The 7,880-nt window shown below is 38.5% G+C and overlaps 1 pseudogene; it reads left to right on the top strand.

Moving 5' to 3' along the window:
• The first annotated feature begins 359 nt into the window (after positions 1 to 359).
• LOC134945884 (5S ribosomal RNA) lies at positions 360 to 478 on the top strand (annotated as a pseudogene).
• The last annotated feature ends 7,402 nt before the right edge of the window (positions 479 to 7,880 follow it).

Raw genomic sequence — 7,880 nt, 5'->3', positions numbered from 1 at the left:
TTTTCATTCATTCTTGGTACTTGCCTGGACATCCGTCACAGTTACTAGGATTCATCAGTATTGAAACAACTTAGGTGACCGAAAGGGACCCATTGTAATTAAATCATTTGTTTATTTCAACATCTCCTCCACCCTGCAATTATCTTCTTGCTTTTCTTCCTTCTGTGAACTCTCATCCACGATTCTGGAGAGCGTGTCCCCTCAGGGGACGCATCCCTTCAGTCTAACGTGGACAGCAGATTCACACCTACCCAACTGCGGTCATTCTCCTTCTCAACCTAGTCCTATTTTTCTTTTTCTGAGGAGGAACCAATCCTTCCGTTTCGGTGCACTCTCATTGGTGGTATAGGGTCAAATCTTTCTACGCCCATACCCCTACGTACACGCCCAATCTCGTCCGATCTTGGAAGCTAAACGGAGGTGGGCTGGGTCAGTACCTAGACAGGCGACTGCTAGGGAATACCCAGTGAAGTAGGAATACTCCCTTCCCTATAGAAAACACACCAACAGCAGTATCACCACTTATACTTAATCCTACTACTTCTTGAACCCTTATTTGCCACAATTTACTTATCCATAATAGTGGCAAATTATTAGAATTGTTAACTAGTGTGTGGGCTCTTCCACTCACGAATTTAACCCAATTTAGGGCTGCATTAATACAAACACAGTTTGTATAGATCTTTGGCAGATGGAAGCTGCATTGTATGTAGCTATCTTCCGATATGCATTTATCCAGGCATAATTAAGATCTGAACATTTCACAATTTTTTGGAGACATATCTCCCATTTGTCATATCAATGGCTATCGATGTTCAATTTGTTTTTTTGAGTTCTCATGTATTTTAAAGAGCGGATTTAAAAGACTACATTATTAACTTTTAGGCACATCACTTATCAATTAACACTTAGATAATAAAATAAGAGTGCGCCCAAACAAGAGTCATACTTTTCTCCTTGTGTATATACAATTGTTTTCCTTTTCTTGACTCTGGGCGCACCGCCATACGGACAGATAGGAATTTCCAATAATTATTGTCCATCTCTGGCCTTATATGATTATGTTTGTACTTTGAATCTAGGTTGGTGCAGGATCCAAAACCCTCCCTTTCCGTGTCAGCAGTGTAGACAAGCAAGACCCAAGACAGACTTTAGGCTGAGTAATACACTGGTACCAGGGCAGGAGGAGAGAGAATGTCCATAAATAGATGAAATACAATAGTGTTTTCTATAGAACACTTTTGGGATGTGCTGGAACAGGGTAATTACAACTTGAATGTGCAGCCATCAAATTTGCAGTCATTTTGTGATGATAGCATAACTGCATGGATTAGAATTTCCATGACATGCTTCCCACACCTGACTAAATTAACCACTTACCTGGCATGGTCACATTAGATGCGACCATACCAGCAAGTGCTTTATCTGACCTGGTTGCACAGGATGAGACTAGTCAGATAAACAGTGTTAGCAGCGGAAGGGAAGGGAACCTTCCCTCCGCTGCTGCTCTCAGAGGGACCGGAAGGTCCCTCTGCCTTCCTGCACTCTCCCTTAGTGATTGCCATGCTGCCAGTCACTGCTGATCGGTCAGCATGGAAGGAAACCCCCCTCCAGAGGCTACAGACAATAGCAGCCACTGGGGAAGTGTGAAACAACCCCCCGCCCCAAGCAACCTGTGTACCTGGAGGCTGTACTAGCTTTCAAAATGAAAGCCAAGATGGTCGCAATGTTTCCAATGGTTGCAATGTTCCGATGGTCACAACCAATGTTCTGATGTTTGGGGGGAAAAAATCAAATAAAAAAAAATATGTGTATTTTAGATGTGGTTAAATACACATTCTTCACCTAACTGACTAATATAAAAACCTGACAATTTCTGAGCGTTTTTTTTAGGGGGTGGAAATTGTCACTTAAGTAGTTAATACCTTGAAGAAATAAAGCATTTAAAAAAATGAAGCAATTTTGGGGCAAGTTTTTTATTTAATTTCTTGGATTTCCACCAGTCTATAATAGTTAAATTAACTTAAACTCTGTTTCCACATGTCAGCTAGACACCAACTGGAGACAACCTAACCCACCTTCGTTGCAATCTATAATTAACTGAATCTGCAACTTTCAACATATAGAGTATATGACTAGTATCATTATCATCTAGGAAAAGAGGAATATCAGGTAGGATCACAGACCATAGTCTATCTACAGTATTTCTTAATAGTTCCACTCTATGTAAAGTTTGTTATAGTTATGCTGCAATTATAAAAACATACTGCTACAGGTATTATCCATTTCCTGTAGATGACGCTCCAGTAATAGAATGTTAATGATATACAAAAAATACTAATGTAGGAAGAACAACAATCCACAAATTACATGAGTTTATATGTCTTCAACCAATTTTAAAGAAGTACAAAAACACAGGGATTCATATATATCTTTAATACATATAAAGGGTACAGTTTCAAAAACTTTGATGGTGTTGTCCAATTTTACAATGTATATTATCTATTTATAAAATTTTGGGAAAATTGGAAAATATTTGTGTATTTCTTCATCAGTGGTATATTTCAGAATCAGCCATAATGATTTGTACCACTCAAAGTAGCACTAGATAAATTTGCTTTTCAAATGGTGTATTATAGACTTACAGTATATAGAATATATCTTTAGATTCATCAGGTAATCTTTATTCATTACACTTCCAAAAGCAATGTTTGCACTTTGTAATTAGTATCTTGTATCTCAGCAGCAGGTAGTATTTGTATCTCCCGAGCAAATGAAAATTTCCTTAGTCTATTTGCTTTTAGCTACTGTTATTTATCAGTATAGATTTATCCCATTGCAAATCATGGTACATTTTCTTATGAGGAGCATTTAAAATTTTGACCTCAATTAACTTGCTGTCATCTTCAGGTAATAAATTCAACTGATTTTGGTTGGCAACTGTTTTTTTAAAAGGCTAATCTGCCACAATAAAAGTAACTGTGTTGACATATGTAAATGCTAATATATCATAAAGAAATATATTGCCCTTGTTTATTGTTATTGTAGTCATTACAAGAGAATAAAGTAAATCATGTAACAAATCTTGTAAGCTACAACTCTAAACTATGTTATAGAACCTAAAATAAAATTCAAATTTCCTTCCTTTTATCTCACGTGGATAATCAATTATGAGTATATTTAATTCTTTTTCTAAAAGTTTTGCTTTTAAGAGCACACAATAATATTTTGTGTCCAGTTATCATTTTAGAAAATTTATCATATCATTTTAGAAAATTTTCATTTCAGATCTTTGAAATTGCAGCCACTCAAAAAACTCTTAAAAGTTTGACATTTAAGTAAAATAGCAAGAATCATTTATGAGGTTTAAAATGTGGAGCCATTAAGTATAATTTTCATGCAAACTGTAGTTGTGAATTGCTTTTCTACATATGATGTGCATGACCATTTGTATGATAGTGACCCAAAATAGTAATAGGCCTGCCAGGAATTGTCATTTTTGTAACTGCATATAGTACATGTCCCTTAAAATGTCTGAAAGTGTCTTTATTAGGCAAAGTAAACTAGAAAAATATATATATTGAGTATAAAATCCGAGTTAAAAGTAATAGCTATATAGTTTTAAGAAAATTACTTTTCTTTCATGTGTTGAAAGTGTCTCATTAATCCAAAAAACATGTAATAAAAGATGTAGGTTGCTTAGATAGTTTTTAATTAAATATTCTTAATAGCACTTTATTCTTTAAAATGAACTTTTTATAATACTCCCTTCCTTAAAAAAATTTAAGAATATTGAAACATTAAGAGAGGTTTATTAGCAATTTTACTACACAATATTAACAAAACTAGGAGTAAGTTTTAGGAAAATACATTTGTGCAATGCAAATGAAATAAAATATATAGAAAATACTGTATGCATTTTTAGAGGATGACAACCAAATTTACACAGTGTGGTAGAGATATTACAGTTGACTAACAGCACTCAAAACGAAAATCACTGCTATTCCTATATCCCAAATATATTTAGAAAATATGTTTCATTACCTAATAACTATTATAGATATAAATTATTGAAATACAGCTAAAAGTCATGTTTTTTTTAAGCCCATACTGCTACACTACCCTCAAGTCTGCCTTCCGGTCTATCCCACATGCTGCACTCGGCCTATCTGACCACTGCCTCGTCCACCTACTCCCTGCCTATACACAAGAGCGCTTAAACCTGTCATCAAGACTGTTAAGAAATGGACCAACGAGGCTAAGATGAAGTTCCAGGCCTGCTTCGACTGCTTCGAAGCCTCAGCAACCGACCTGAACGACCTGACAGGCACGGTCACATCCTACATCAGCTACTGTGAGGGCATGTGTACCTACCAAGACTTACTGCATTTACAACATCAACACACCCTGGTTCAATGCCCAGCTCAGGCAACTTTGTCGGGCCAAAGAGGAAGCCTATAGCAGCAGTGACAGAGCACTATACAACTGAACTAGGAACTCTCTGACTAAAGTAATCAGGCTAGCAAAAAAGCAGTTCTCGGACAAGCTGACAAACGATCTCTCCAACAATGACCCCGTATCTGTAAGGAAAGGAATGCAATCCATAAGAAAACATCAAGAAAACATCGAAGTCCACCACAATGCACCAAGACCTAGCAGACGAGCTGAACCACTTTTATTGAAGGTTCACAAAAGAAGTCCCCTGCGACCCAAACAATCACCTCTACAATGCCCCGAACACCAATGGCCAACTCCAGGTACTGCAAGTCACCCAAGAAGAGGTGGAGGCATTGTTCACAAGGGCCAAAACCAGGAAAGCTCTGGGTCCTGATGGAGTGTCACCATCTGCCCTAAGAGCATGTGTGGGTCAGCCATCCCCCATATTCACCAAGCTCTTCAACAAATCATTGGAGCTACAGAAAGTCCCTTCCTGCCTCAAAAGGTCCACTATCATCCCGGTCCCCAAGAAACCCTCTATCCAGAACTGAATGACTAAAGGCTGCTACCACTGACGTCTGTGGTCATGAAAACATTTGAGCGCCTGGTTTTGAATCACCTGAAAACTGTGACTGGCCACCAACTGGACACCCTACAGTTCACCTATTGATCAAATCAGTGTGTAGAGGATGCAGTCAACCTGGGCCTGCTCTACATACTACAGCACCTAGACATTCCCAGTACCTACGTGAGGGTCCTCTATTTCAGCTCAGCCTTCGATATAATTGTCCCCAGTATCCTCCACCCCAAATTACTTCACCTAGGGGTCCCAGAAGCTTCCTGTTCCTGGATAATAGATTTTTTGACAGATAGGACACAGGTGGTGAAAGCAAGGGATTTCACCTCTCAAGCATGGTCCATTAGTGCAGGGGCCCCTCAGGACTGTGTCCTCTCACCCCTGCTCTTCTCCCTGTAGAAAAGTAACTGCACCTCAGAGGTGCAATCAGTAAAGATCATCAAATTCTCCGATGACATCACCGTCATTGTCCTCATCAAGGACAGGGATGAATCAGCCTATAGACGGGAAGTAGACCAGTTGGCCCAGTGGTACAGCCACAACAACCTTGAGCTCATCCCCCTCAAATCTGTGGAGATGATAGTGGACTTCAGGAAGAAGTCAGCTAGTACACCTCCACTAATGATTACTGACAGTGTGCTATCGCTAGTGGACTCCTTCAAGTTTCTAGGGACCACAATCTCCTGGGACCATAAATGGGGTCCAACACTGATGCCACTGTCGGGAAAGTGCAGCAAAGGTTGTTCTTCATCAGGCAATTAAAGAAGTTCAACATCCCACAGAAGCACATGCTCCTCTTCTACTCAACGATTGTGGAGTCAGTACTGTGATCCTCAATACTGGTATGGTACAGCCCTACCAGTGCGAGGGACAGATGTAGGCTCCAAAAGGTGGGCAGAACCACAGAGAAGATCATCAACCTTCCCTCAGTCCAGGACCTTTACCTGTCCAGAGCTAAAATGCAGGCAATGAAAATAGTAAAGGACCAGCTACACCCTGGGGACAGCATGTTTTAATTGCTTCCTTCAGGCAGGTGTGACAGGGCCGTCCGTGCCAGGTCCACCAGAAGCTTCAAAAGTTTCTTTCCCCAAGCGGTCCACCTGTTGAACTCCGGAACATTGACTGACTAGACGTACATGTAACTCACTTGTGTCCCTATGGTATTCCTATCTGTATGACTTTACTTCCCCCCCTTCCCACCTTCCTAGTATATGCAAGTATACCTGGCCAATAAAGCTGATTCTGATTTTGATTCTGGAAAGATCTCTCCCAAATAATTAACAAAAATTTACAAGGTTCTTTTATTTATTGATGTACAGTACTTCTAATATTGTACAAAAAGTTGTAGACATAAGTAAATTTTAATACACTGTATTTACAGAAATACTTATTCAGCATGTAACATAAAATGGACCTCACTTAGAATTTGATGCATTTTTGATCATAAATGTACACAAAATAATGTTGTCATTAAAATGTGGTACTTATTTATGTATGTTGAGTCTACTGTATATTTATGATCTAAAACACATCAAATTCTAAGAGAGACTGTGCTTTTATTTCATATGTTGTAGTTTTTTAAAATTGTTAAGCCATGTTTCCCTCAGTACATGCTTCCTATGGCTTTCTCTTCTCTGCAGATTCTCTCTGCATTCCCTGTGCCTTCAGTAGATAACCCCAGGAATGCTGTTAATGCTGACATTTAGAGTTTTGATAGCATGTGTTTTTCATTTCATGTGCCCAATGTTTAATGCATGTCATGTACCATGCAATGTATTATTTCATGTTGACTCACTCCGATGTTCTTGTGGCTACTTGGGATGATAGCCTGGGAGTGTTTTCCTTTGTTTAGTTTTCTATTATATTTGTTATACAGTATCTGTGCAATTAAGAGGTCCTAAGATGCACCCCATGAGGTATTTATTTTGCCATGCTATCCCCTGTATCTTATTCTTACATCCCATGGTTCAATTTTTCTCATTAAATGCAAAAGGGTTTATCCCATCTTACAAATATTGTATTCATACTTTTCTTGGTCATAAAGCAACTGTGGTAGCCTTGCAATAAACACATTTTTCTTCTAGTGCCCCTTCTGTCTTTAAGAACCATAGGTATAGAGCAAATTACTTTGTTATGCTTTATATCATAGGGATCCTACTGCAAGCCAGTATCTCTACTTCCAGTATTGACTTGGTATTGGCAGATTAGTGTATGCTTCATCACTCCAGATGTCTAAAGGTTCTCCGTACTAGATGTTCTGTCTATGCAACTGTTGTGGTCAGGGGCTCTAAATTGAGTCACTCTCCACCAAGACAGTTTTCATCTTTGCACCTGTCTACACTGTGAACCCAGTTTCTTCCTATAGACAATCATGCTGAAGACACATCAAAATGTACTTACTGGTATATGGTGGTAATACAGGGTGTTATAATTCAGGTAAGTGCCAAGTTAGAGAGGAGATATCTACAGTCCCTGGTGGACATGGAAGGAAAATAATTACTCTTAGTGTGACAAAATCTGTCTTGCCCATCTTGCTCAGAGCTTAATGAGGTCCAATAGCAACTGCTAAATTATTCATTGGTAAGATACAGGTGGCACTAAGCAAATCTCAGCAAGGCAGGTTAATTGCTTGCTCAGAAGTTGCATGTCCATTAGATGAGAAACATAGCTATATATGTGGCATATCACCAACAGGTGCTCAATGTATTCCCAAGAAAATATGTTTATTGATAAAAGAGGATAATATTGAACATGATATATAAAATGCAATTAAAATACAACTTAGAAATAAAATAAAACTTACAATGCCCAGTATAAATACACGGTGTAAAAATACAATTGTGTAAAACCAAAGAAAATATGTTTA

This window comes from Pseudophryne corroboree, chromosome 1 (assembly GCF_028390025.1).
Source record: "Pseudophryne corroboree isolate aPseCor3 chromosome 1, aPseCor3.hap2, whole genome shotgun sequence".
Lineage (NCBI taxonomy): Eukaryota > Metazoa > Chordata > Amphibia > Anura > Myobatrachidae > Pseudophryne > Pseudophryne corroboree.
Note: the sequence above shows the minus strand (reverse complement) of the source record. Positions and strands in the feature narration are given on the sequence as shown.